This window comes from Lytechinus variegatus, chromosome 6, assembly GCF_018143015.1.
Source record: "Lytechinus variegatus isolate NC3 chromosome 6, Lvar_3.0, whole genome shotgun sequence".
NCBI lineage: Eukaryota > Metazoa > Echinodermata > Echinoidea > Temnopleuroida > Toxopneustidae > Lytechinus > Lytechinus variegatus.
Window position 1 is genome coordinate 22,654,667 of NC_054745.1, and position 12,989 is coordinate 22,667,655.

Below are 12,989 nucleotides of genomic sequence, written 5' to 3' on the forward strand. Positions count from 1 at the left end.
GGGCGTGTGACAACATAAGAAAAAGGAAGTGGGGTGTGAAATCGTGACGCTTGGCACCAATTGATATCCTTGGATGTTGCCTTGTAGAACCCTGTGATTACGCTTGGCACCACCTAATGAAATATTCATGACCACGTGCAGATAATGCTGTGATGTATGGATAGGAGAACAGATGTAAATTACGGTATCCTTAATTTACAATACCCTCAATTTAGAGGCATCATACGTTTGTAATCAGGGCCGTAGCCAGGTGAGGGGGGTTCCATTGATTCCGCGGAACCCGCCACTTGCCAACAGCCAAAAAAAGAGCAAAGAGAAAGAGGAAAAAGTAAGAGGAGAAGAGGTAGGAAAGGTATAAAAAGGTGGTAAAATGTATCCCGTTTTCTAGTCAATTTAAGCAGATTATTATGCTAACGATTCGATATTGGTAGCTGTGTTCCAACGAGATACGTACTTACTCATTCTGTTCATGATTTGTAGCGGGACAGCTTTTTGAGACGACCGGCGGCAGCCCACCGTCTTGCGCTGCCCACGTACAAAGAAAGATGATACAGAGACCTAACAATTTTCTAAAACGTTGAAATTTATTTATGGGGTAGATATACTGTCAGACACATCCCTTAAACTCCATCATTTACAAGAGGAGAACATACTCATTCAAGTTAAAAAAAACAAAAAAAAACAGATCTATCGAATTTATATTACGTGATATTTTTGGGAGCTACTCGCACTATGACGTCACAAATAAAAAAAACCCTCCTTCACCCACCCCCTCCTCAAAAGTACAACCACCCCATCTACCCCATCACCACCGAATTCCCTGTTTTCGATGTTTTATCCAATCTGCAATCAGATCAAGAATTCAGCACAAAATAAGTATTTGCTGAAAAGGGTTGAATATAGAGACTTAACTTACGAAATGGTTCCGATAAACATTTCCGAGTAGTACTGTAATACAAATACCGATCCCCAGCTGCATGGAAGTATAGAACCCTCATTGCTTCCCAAGATCATGAAGATATAGGTAATTTCCATTACATTGATAAGACCAACGTAAAAAATTAATAAGCACCCACCCCAACACACACAAAAAAGTTCTAGTCTAGAAGCAAACTTAGGGCTTTGCACTTTTAAGGGGTAAATTTCCTAATCATGGTGATGATCTTTCAGCCTTTTCTCTTTTTTGAATTTTTGTTGGGGGGGGGGGTGCGGTTGCATCTTTAAGGGATCTCCTCCCTCCCAAAGCTATACCATTTCTCTTGTGTATTTCCTCTCCCATCTTACCACCTCAACCTTCCTGTCCAACATCCCCACCCCAATCATTAGCCCCTTTCTGCATCTGCATGCAGAAGTTTGGGCATTGGGTGCATCAGAGTTTCAGCACAAACACAATTTTAAGAATCTGAATTTTGAGACTAAACATACGGATATATTCCTTTACTATTTGACTTGTGCATTACGCTAATATAACCGTTAGACCCCTTTAGATTTCTATTTTTTTTTTGTTGCGTATGGCGGCTACTGGCATCCACGAAAGATGTCTGGCAATATTTTTCAATGACCCCGAAAAAAAGTAAGACAATTTCATGAGGTTTCTTTTTGAGCTACACAGCAAAAACTGTGGTGTTAACCGGTGTACATAGAGGACTACACCAGTTATTTTACACCGGTGTTAAATTGGTGGTGTTAGTTTTACACCTTATTACAACACCTTTTGTTGTTAAATTTACACTCTTGGGTATGTTTAATCTCTAGGGGGTAATTTTTACACATCAGGGTGTGGTCCTCCATTAGCACCAATTGGTGTCAGTTTTAACACCGCAGTTCTTACAGTGTAGGCTAGCCTAATTCTAGGAGTCCTTCTCTAGGCCCTCCTGACCACACCTACCACTAACGACCAACCAGACGCACATTTCCTTACTAAGGGACATACATGAATGCTATAAAGATGAAAATTGGTAACCTTCCCAGTTAGGCAGATGCCGCTGGCACCCGTATTGTTTGTCATGGAACATTTTGCTAAAATTGAAGTTGCGCTTGACTTTTTAGGTGGTCTGTCATTTATGACAGATCACCTCTTAATTTCGTCAGAATTTTCTTATTTTTATTTATTTATTAGGTGGTCTGTCATGATTATGACAGATCACCTCTTAATTTCGTCAGATTTTTCTTATTAGGTGGTCTGTCATGAATATGACAGATCACCTATTATATTCGTCAGATTTTACTTTATTTATTTTTATTGCCAAATTTTGTCGCCAGGTTATCTCAAAATCGGGCCTGTCAAATTTCTTGATTTTCATGTCATGTATGGATATTATTGTGGAATCGCGAAACGAAACTTTTCAAGGTCATCAAATCCTGATGACGTCATCTAGGCGCCATTTTGTAAAATTAAATTATTGATCATATCATCGCAACTAATCATCATAAATCATTCATATTTGCATCATATCAAGTTCAGATGACAGGTCATCAGGACATGTCAACAGAGGTCATGCAAAGGTCACGACGCGCACGTACGCGCGCGTCAAAATTTTAAAATTCCCCAAATCAATCGTGGTCAAAATTGGGTACGTTTCAGGCCATTTTGAGCATGTCAAAAATTTGCGCGCGCACAGGTATGCGTGCGCGTTTTTGCTCCTACCATCGGTATGCATCTTCGAGTCGTCATTTATTTTATGTCTGTTCACTGTCCATGATCTTCTGATTAATTTGATACCTCATTCAGCCTCTTACGACCAATAATACGCAAATACGCATCAATTCAAATGTGCATTACACGCGCGTGCAAACTCGCGAAAACAAGTCAAAAGTGGGCAAAAATATGCCTAAATAAAATTCACTGTAGCTCTTCAAGGAGTCCGTTGACCCCCAATTTTTTTTCCTATTCGAATAGAGTATGAATTGGAGATATGATTTTATGCCACATTTGACCCTTAAAAACATCGTGACGTCATCAACATGGCGTCGGAACTAAAAATTAGTGTTTTCTGTTTCATGATGTCACAACACTCATGTAAATTGATTCTAATTACGTAAATATTGGTCTTTTCTCGCCAAATTTTAAATATGTTTTACCTTAGAATGTACCCTTTAGACAATATGTCCATTGTTTCATTTTAAAGCTTGTACTATTCTCAAAACTGGAATTTGTACTAGGTTTGTCATCATGACATTTTTGTACTTGCAACAATTTACATTGACAATATGTTTCCTGTTTTGCGCTCCCTGTCTGTCCGGAAGATCGTGGTCGACTGGATAACGCACCTGCCTGGTAACGCTAGGGTCGGTGGTTCAAACCTGGCTTGACTCTCTTTTTTTTTTTTTCCTTTATTATTAGGTGGTCTGTCATGAATATGACAGATCACCTATTATATTCGTCAGATTTTACTTTATTTTTATTGCCAAATTTTGTCGCCAGGTTATCTCAAAATCGGGCCTGTCAAATTTCTTGATTTTCATGTCATGTATGGATATTATTGTGGAATCGCGAAACGAAACTTTTCAAGGTCATCAAATCCTGATGACGTCATCTAGGCGCCATTTTGTAAAATTAAATTATTGATCATATCATCGCAACTAATCATCATAAATCATTCATATTTGCATCATATCAAGTTCAGATGACAGGTCATCAGGACATGTCAACAGAGGTCATGCAAAGGTCACGACGCGCACGTACGCGCGCGTCAAAATTTTAAAATTCCCCAAATCAATCGTGGTCAAAATTGGGTTCGTTTCAGGCCATTTTGAGCATGTCAAAAATTTGCGCGCGCACAGGTATGCGTGCGCGTTTTTGCTCCTACCATCGGTATGCATCTTCGAGTCGTCATTTATTTTATGTCTGTTCACTGTCCATGATTTTCTGATTGATTTGATACCTCATTCAGCCTCTTACGACCAATAATACGCAAATGCGCGTCAATTCAAATGTGCATTACACGCGCGTGCAAACTCGCAAAACAAGTCAAAAGTGGGCAAAAATATGCCTATATAAAATTCACTGTAGCTCTTCAAGGAGTCCGTTGACCCCCAATTTTTTCTCACTCTTGGATAGAGTAAATATCTCATTTGGAGATTGTGTAAATACCACAAAATTATGTTAGAAATAAAAATTATATTGTCGCAATATACCTCAACATATTTGACCGTATCTTTTTTATTAGTGGTTAGTTTTTTCTCAAATTTTGATATGATGTAGTCGAAAAAATTCTCTACAAATAACGTGTGAATAATTTTCACTTTTGACCACAGCATCAATGTGTTGTGAGCTGTTTAAATTTTCGACAAATTTTTCTTGGCCTAATTTTTGCGAATTTTTTAAAGAAAATGTTTTATTAATCAATTTTACGGTCTTCCTGTAAATTTTAAGCCCACTGGTTTTGCGGTTTTTCATGTAAGACATTTTTCGTAGTTTTTCCGGAACTTTTTAAGAGCTAATTTTAACATTGTAAAACATCATTTATGCATTTTCTTAGTAAACGCTACAATATCGAGAAGCTATTGTGTTGAAAAATTTCATTCCGGACATTTTGTGGAAATTTCCAGATTTTTTTTATTTGGTTATTTTCACTAAATATAACATATAACAGATTTTCAGATACCTTCTGTGAAATAAAAAAAATACAATTTACTTAAATAAATATTTTCTTGAAATTTTGCGGGAAAATTGCCTGTATTTGAATCTTTCACCTAACTTTTTTTTTGTAAAGTCATCAAGAAAGAATTTTCAAGTTAATGCTAAAGTCATACACAATTAATAAATCGATATTGAAAATTCTTGACGGAAAATATAATGTGAAATGTTTAGGAATTTCAGAAATTTTGCAAACATTCCCCCCCCCCAAAAAAAAAATGTACTTAATTCTTTCATCAGATACATCACTAGTGAGTTTTGAAGTGAATGCTGTGAAATTGTAGCATTGCAAAATTTCTCATTAAAAATAAGTCAAATTTACCAGACGTTTTGAACATTGTGAAAATTCTTGTTTGAAAGCTTAAAAGAAAAATTGTTGACAGAATAAACAATTTTTAAAAAGGTTTTCCATACAAAACATGAAACTGTAGATTAAAAATTTGCTGCTCTGAAATAGAAGGCTCCTTTCATAGCGCAATTTTGAAAAGCCAATTTCGGTAAATCGTATCAAATTTTTGAGGAGTTTTAAGGCATTTTACGTGCTCCAAACTTCATGTCGTATTTACCGTATTGCATTATCATTGTAATCATGACGGTTGTTATCACCACATTAATAATCACATTTAGCAATGGTAAAAATTTATTCCTAGAATGTCTATGATCAAGATTATGAATCATATCTAAAAAATCATTTCATACAACATCAGCCGACACTGAATGAAAAATCATGACAGACCACCTAATTCGTCCTAATGACGAATTAAAATCTAGTTTATTTATTTATTTATTTATTTTTAACGATTTTCTTGTCGCCAAGTTATCTCAAAATGGACTTGATCAATTTCATTGAATTTCATGTCATCTATAGGATCTGTCATGGACACGTGCAGTGAAGCTTTTCAAGGTCATCAGGTCATGATGACGTCATCTAGGCGCCATTTTGTAAAATCACATTATCAATCACATCTCCATTATCAATTATCAAAAATCAATCAAATTAACATCACACTAAGTTCAGGTCAAGGGTCATCAAATCATGTCATCAAAGGTCACCTGAAGGTCACGACGCGCGCGTACGCGTGCGTCAAAATTTAAAAATGCTCAAAATCACTTTTTGACCAAACGAGAGTATGTTTCAGGTCATTTTAAGCATTTCAAAATTTTGCGCGTTTCCGCGCGTAACGCCTTAACGTAACGCAGAAACACCGTTTTTTTTACATCATTTCATTGATAATAAAATTCTAAACAATTTGGTACCTTGATCAACCTTCTACGACCATTAATAACGAAATTAACACCCGTTAAAGTTTGCAGCACGTGTGCGCGCGAGCTCTCACTATAGGCCATATATGGGCAAAAACATGCCTATTGAAAATTCACTGTAGCTCTTTAAATAATCCGTTGACCCCCAATTTTTTTTTCATATATCGATAGAGTATGAGTTGTAAATTTGATTTCATGTCACCATTGTCCCTAAATTATATCGTGACGTCATCAAAATGGCGCCTAAACTAAAAATTTCATTTTTTCAAAAATGACGTCATCAAATTTATGCAAATTTGGTTGTAACTTCTCGAATATAGATCGTTTTTCGCCCAGATTTCGATATGTTGTAGTTTAGAATGTACTCTTTCTCCTTAATCACAATGAATTTACGTTTTGAGAATCGCATCATTGCGTAAAACAGCGATAAAAAGAGGCATGTCATTTTTCCTCATTTTGCGTGTAATCTCTATGGGACATGACTTTTTCTCAAAACTAGATTCGACATTCCGCTATTTCGTAAGCCATATCTCCATTTTTTCTTGTCAGTTTTCTTTAAGCTTGTAGTATGTTGTAGCTGAGATTCTAAGCTTTCGGAGGTGTGCCCTTTATTTTTTGATCAGATGCCGGGATCATGCCCGTATTTCAGTTGCAAAATTGGACTTGTAATTCTCAAAATTGCTTACGTGTATTCTCTATGGGGAATATCGTGGCATTGACTGCTTTCTAAAGGGCGCGGGTTCGAGTCCTGGGGTGAACAAAATGATTATTTTTTTTCACTTTTTTTTTCTTTTTGCCACTTCTAACATCATCCGTTATGATAATTAAACGGTATAAAAGTTAAAATTTAGCAAGATAAAACAGATTATAATTGTTTTTTTTCATATCACATGTGTTTTGCGTGTAATCTCTATGGGACATGACTTTTTCTCAAAACTAGATTCGACATTCCTCTATTTCGTGAGCCATATCTCCATTGTTTCTTGTCAGTTTTCCCTGAGCTTTTAGTATGTTGTAGCTGAGATTCTAAGCTTTCGGAAATGTGCCCTTCCATTTTTTGATCAGATACCGGGATCATGCCCGTATTTCGCTTGCAAAATTTGAATTGTAATTCTCAAACTTGCTTACGTGTAATCTCTATGGGGAATATGCTAGCTCAATGGATAACGCATTTGACGTGTTCGTCCGTATTGCTGACGTGTAGGTCCGTGTTGCTGACGTGGTGGTCCGTGTAGCTGACGTTTAGGTCCGTGTTGCTGACGTATTGGTCCGTGTTGACGACGTGCTCTGCCGGCATGATCCGTGTAGATCCGTGTGAAGCTGCCGTGTTGATGCCGTGTTCACAGTCATCTGGGGCAAAACTATCCCGGACCTCCCCGGATCATGCCGGCATTGCCGTGTTGATCCGTGAGGTATAATCATCTATCTTGTATGTATCTGTTTGAAGATGTATGTCTGACGATTGTCATCACCACATCAATAATCACAATTAGTAATGGTCAAAACTTATTCTTAGGATGTCTACGATCAAGATTATCAATATCTAAATGATTTATTTCATACATCAGCCGACACTGAATGACAAATCATGACAGACCACCTAATTCGTCCGCATGACGAATTAAATTCTAGTTTATTTTTACGGATTTTCTTGTCGCCAAGTTATCTCAAAATAGACTTAATCAATTTCATTGAATTTCATGTCATCTATAGGATCTATCATGGACACGTCAAAATAAGCTTTTCAAGGTCATCAGGTCATGATGACGTCATCTAGGCGCCATTTTGTAAAATCACATTATCAATCATATCTCCATTATCAATTATCAAAAAATCGATTAAATTAACATCACATCAACTTCAGGTCAAAGGTCATCAAATCATGTTATCAAAGGTCACCTGAAGGTCACGACGCACGCGTACGCGCGCGTCAAAATTTAAAAATGCTCAAAATCTTTTTTTGACCAAACTAGAGTACGTTTCAGGTCATTTTGAGCATTTCAAAATTGTGCGCGCGCCCACGCATGCTCGCGCGCTTCCGCGCGTAACATCTTAACGCAACGCAGAAACACCGTTTTTTTTTTAACATCTTTGCATTGATAATAAAATTCTGAACAATTTGATACCTTGATCAACCTTCTACGACCATTAATGACGAAATTAACACCGGTTGAAGTTTGCAGCACGTGTGCGCGCGAGCTCTCACTATAGGCCATATATGGGCAAAAACATGCCTATTGCAAATTCACTGTAGCTCTTTAAATAGTCCGTTGACCCCCAACTTTTTTTTCATATATCGATAGAGTATGAGTTGTAAATTTGATTTCATGTCATCAATGTCCCTAAATTATATCATGACATCATCAAAATGGCGCCTAAACTAAAAATTTCATTTTTTCAAAAATGACGTCATCAAATTTATGCAAATTTGGTTGTAACTTCTGAAATATAGATTGTTTTTCTCCCAGATTTTGATATGTTGTAGGTTAGAATGTACTCTTTCTCCTCAGTTAACATGAATTTTCGTTTTGAGAATCGCATCATTGCGTAAAACAGCAATGAAAAGAGGCATGTCATTTTTCTTCATTTTGCGTGTAATCTCTATGGGACATGACTTTTTCTCAAAACTAGATTCGACATTCCTCTATTTCGTGAGCCATATCTCCATTTTTTCTAGTCGGGTTTCCCTGAGCTTTTAGTATGTTGTAGCTGAGATTCTAAGCTGTCAGTATGTGCCCTCCATTTTTTGATCAGATGCCAAAATCATGCCCGTATTCCGCTTGCAAAATTTGAATTGTAATTCTCAAAATTGCTTACGTGTAATCTTTATGGGGAATATGCTAGCTCAATGGATAACGCATTTGACGTGTTCGTCCGTATTGCTGACGTGTAGGTCCGTGTTGCTGACGTGGTGGTCCGTGTAGCTGACGTGTAGGTCCGTGTTGCTGACGTATTGGTCCGTGTTGACGACGTGCTCTGCCGGCATGATCCGTGTAGATCCGTGTGAAGCTGCCATGTTGATGCCGTGTTCACAGTCATCTGGGGCAAAACTATCCCGGACCTCCCCGGATCATGCCGGCATTGCCGTATTGATCCGTGAGGTATAATCATCTATCTTGTATGTATCTGTTTGAAGATGTATGTCTGACGATTGTCATCACCACATCAATAATCACAATTAGTAATGGTCAAAACTTATTCTTAGGATGTCTACGATCAAGATTATCAATATCTAAATGATTTATTTCATACATCAGCCGACACTGAATGACAAATCATGACAGACCACCTAATTCGTCCGCATGACGAATTAAATTCTAGTTTATTATTACGGATTTTCTTGTCGCCAAGTTATCTCAAAATAGACTTAATCAATTTCATTGAATTTCATGTCATCTATAGGATCTATCATGGACACGTCAAAATAAGCTTTTCAAGGTCATCAGGTCATGATGACGTCATCTAGGCGCCATTTTGTAAAATCACATTATCAATCATATCTCCATTATCAATCATCAAAAAATCGATTAAATTAACATCACATCAACTTCAGGTCAAAGGTCATCAAATCATGTTATCAAAGGTCACCTGAAGGTCACGACGCACGCGTACGCGCGCGTCAAAATTTAAAAATGCTCAAAATCTTTTTTTGACCAAACTAGAGTACGTTTCAGGTCATTTTGAGCATTTCAAAATTGTGCGCGCGCCCACGCATGCTCGCGCGCTTCCGCGCGTAACATCTTAACGCAACGCAGAAACACCGTTTTTTTTAACATCTTTGCATTGATAATAAAATTCTGAACAATTTGATACCTTGATCAACCTTCTACGACCATTAATGACGAAATTAACACCGGTTGAAGTTTGCAGCACGTGTGCGCGCGAGCTCTCACTATAGGCCACATATGGGCAAAAACATGCCTATTGCAAATTCACTGTAGCTCTTTAAATAGTCCGTTGACCCCCAACTTTTTTTTCATATATCAATAGAGTATGTGTTGTAGATTTGATTTCATGTCATCAATGTCCCTAAATTATATCATGACATCATCAAAATGGCGCCTAAACTAAAAATTTCATTTTTTCAAAAATGACGTAATCAAATTTATGCAAATTTGGTTGTAACTTCTGAAATATAGATTGTTTTTCTCCCAGATTTCGATATGTTGTAGGTTAGAATGTACTCTTTCTCATCAGCTAACATGATTTTTCGTTTTGAGAATCGCATCATTGCGTAAAACAGCAATGAAAAGAGGCATGTCATTTTTCTTCATTTTGCGTGTAATCTCTATGGGACATGACTTTTTCTCAAAACTAGATTCGACATTCCTCTATTTCGTGAGCCATATCTCCATTTTTTCTAGTCGGGTTTCCCTGAGCTTTTAGTATGTTGTAGCTGAGATTCTAAGCTGTCAGTATGTGCCCTCCATTTTTTGATCAGATGCCAAAATCATGCCCGTATTCCGCTTGTAAAATTTGAATTGTAATTCTCAAAATTGCTTACGTGTAATCTTTATGGGGAATATGCTAGCTCAATGGATAACGCATTTGACGTGTTCGTCCGTATTGCTGACGTGTAGGTCCGTGTTGCTGACGTGGTGGTCCGTGTAGCTGACGTGTAGGTCCGTGTTGCTGACGTATTGGTCCGTGTTGACGACGTGCTCTGCCGGCATGATCCGTGTAGATCCGTGTGAAGCTGCCGTGTTGATGCCGTGTTCACAGTCATCTGGGGCAAAACTATCCCGGACCTCCCCGGATCATGCCGGCATTGCCGTGTTGATCCGTGAGGTATAATCATCTATCTTGTATGTATCTGTTTGAAGATGTATGTCTGACGATTGTCATCACCACATCAATAATCACAATTAGTAATGGTCAAAACTTATTCTTAGGATGTCTACGATCAAGATTATCAATATCTAAATGATTTATTTCATACATCAGCCGACACTGAATGACAAATCATGACAGACCACCTAATTCGTCCGCATGACGAATTAAATTCTAGTTATTATTTATTTATTTTTACGGATTTTCTTGTCGCCAAGTTATCTCAAAATAGACTTAATCAATTTCATTGAATTTCATGTCATCTATAGGATCTATCATGGACACGTCAAAATAAGCTTTTCAAGGTCATCAGGTCATGATGACGTCATCTAGGCGCCATTTTGTAAAATCACATCAATCATATCTCCATTATCAATTATCAAAAATCGATTAAATTAACATCACATCAACTTCAGGTCAAAGGTCATCAGGTCATGTCATCAAAGGTCACCTGGAGGTCACGACGCACGCGTACGCGCGCGTCAAAATTTCAAAATGCTCAAAATCTTTTTTTCACCAAACTGGAGTACGTTTCAGGTCATTTTTAGCATTTCAGAATTTTGCGCGCGCGCACGCATGCGCGCGCGCTTCCGCGCGTAACGCCTTAACGCAACGCAGAAACACCGTTTTTTTTACATCTTTGCATTGATAATAAAATTCTGAACAATTTGATACCTTGATCAACCTTCTACGACCATTAATGACGAAATTAACACCCGTTGAAGTTTGCAGCACGTGTGCGCGCGAGCTCTCACTATAGGCCATATATGGGCAAAAACATGCCTATTGCAAATTCACTGTAGCTCTTTAAATAGTCCGTTGACCCCAACTTTTTTTTCATATATCAATAGAGTATGAGTTGTAGATTTGATTTCATGTCATCAATGTCCCTAAATTATATCATGACGTCATCAAAATGGCGCCTAAACTAAAAATTTCATTTTTTCAAAAATGACGTAATCAAATTTATGCAAATTTGGTTGTAACTTCTGGAATATAGATTGTTTTTCTCCCAGATTTTGATATGTTGTAGGTTAGAATGTACTCTTTCTCCTTATTAACCATGAATTTTCGTTTTGAGAATCGCATCATTGCGTAAAACAGCAATGAAAAGAGGCATGTCATTTTTCTTCATTTTGCGTGTAATCTCTATGGGACATGACTTTTTCTCAAAACTAGATTCGACATTCCTCTATTTCGTGAGCCATATCTCCATTTTTTCTAGTCGGGTTTCCCTGAGCTTTTAGTATGTTGTAGCTGAGATTCTAAGCTTTTGGTATGTGCCCTCTATTTTTTGATCAAATGCCTGGATCATGCCCGTATTTCGCTTGCAAAATTTGAATTGTAATTCTCAAAATTGCTTACGTGTAATCTCTATGGGGAATATGCTAGCTCAATGGATAACGCATTTGACGTGTTCGTCCGTATTGCTGACGTGTAGGTCCGTGTTGCTGACGTGGTGGTCCGTGTAGCTGACGCGTAGGTCCGTGTTGCTGACGTATTGATCAGTGTTGACGACGTGCTCTGCCGGCATGATCCGTGTAGATCCGTGTGAAGCTGCCGTGTTGATGCCGTGTTCACAGTCATCTGGGGCAAAACTATCTCGGACCTCCCCGGATCATGCCGGCAATGCCGTGTTGATCCGTAGGATCTGTGTCTATAAATCATGATGGCGAGAATAAAGACAGACCACCTAATTTGTCCGCATGACGAATTAAATTCTAGTTCTACTTGTTCCTGTTTTCAAGGAATGGGTTCCAATCCCAGCAATGGCGAGCTATCCTTCAGCAAGAAACTTACCTACTAGACCCATTTAGGGTGAATGGATACCCGATAAGATTTATGTTGACGCCTTATCGCCGATATGGCGGCTCACCTCCGGTCAGGATATTGATATATCAGGCATCAAAGAGCATTTGAGTATATGTTCATAGTAACTGCGCTGCATACCATTATTATTAGGTGGTCTGTCATTTATGACAGATCACCTCTTAATTTCGTCAGAATTTTCTTTATTTATTTATTTATTTTTACGGATTTTCTTGTCGCCAAGTTATCTCAAAATGGACTTGGTCAATTTCATTGAATTTCATGTCATCCATAGGATCTGTCATGGACACGTCAAAATAAGCTTTTCAAGGTCATCAGGTCATGATGACGTCATCTAGGCGCCATTTTGTAAAATCACATTATCAATCATATCTCCATTATCAATTATCAAAAATCAATCAAATTAACATCACATTAACTTCAGGTC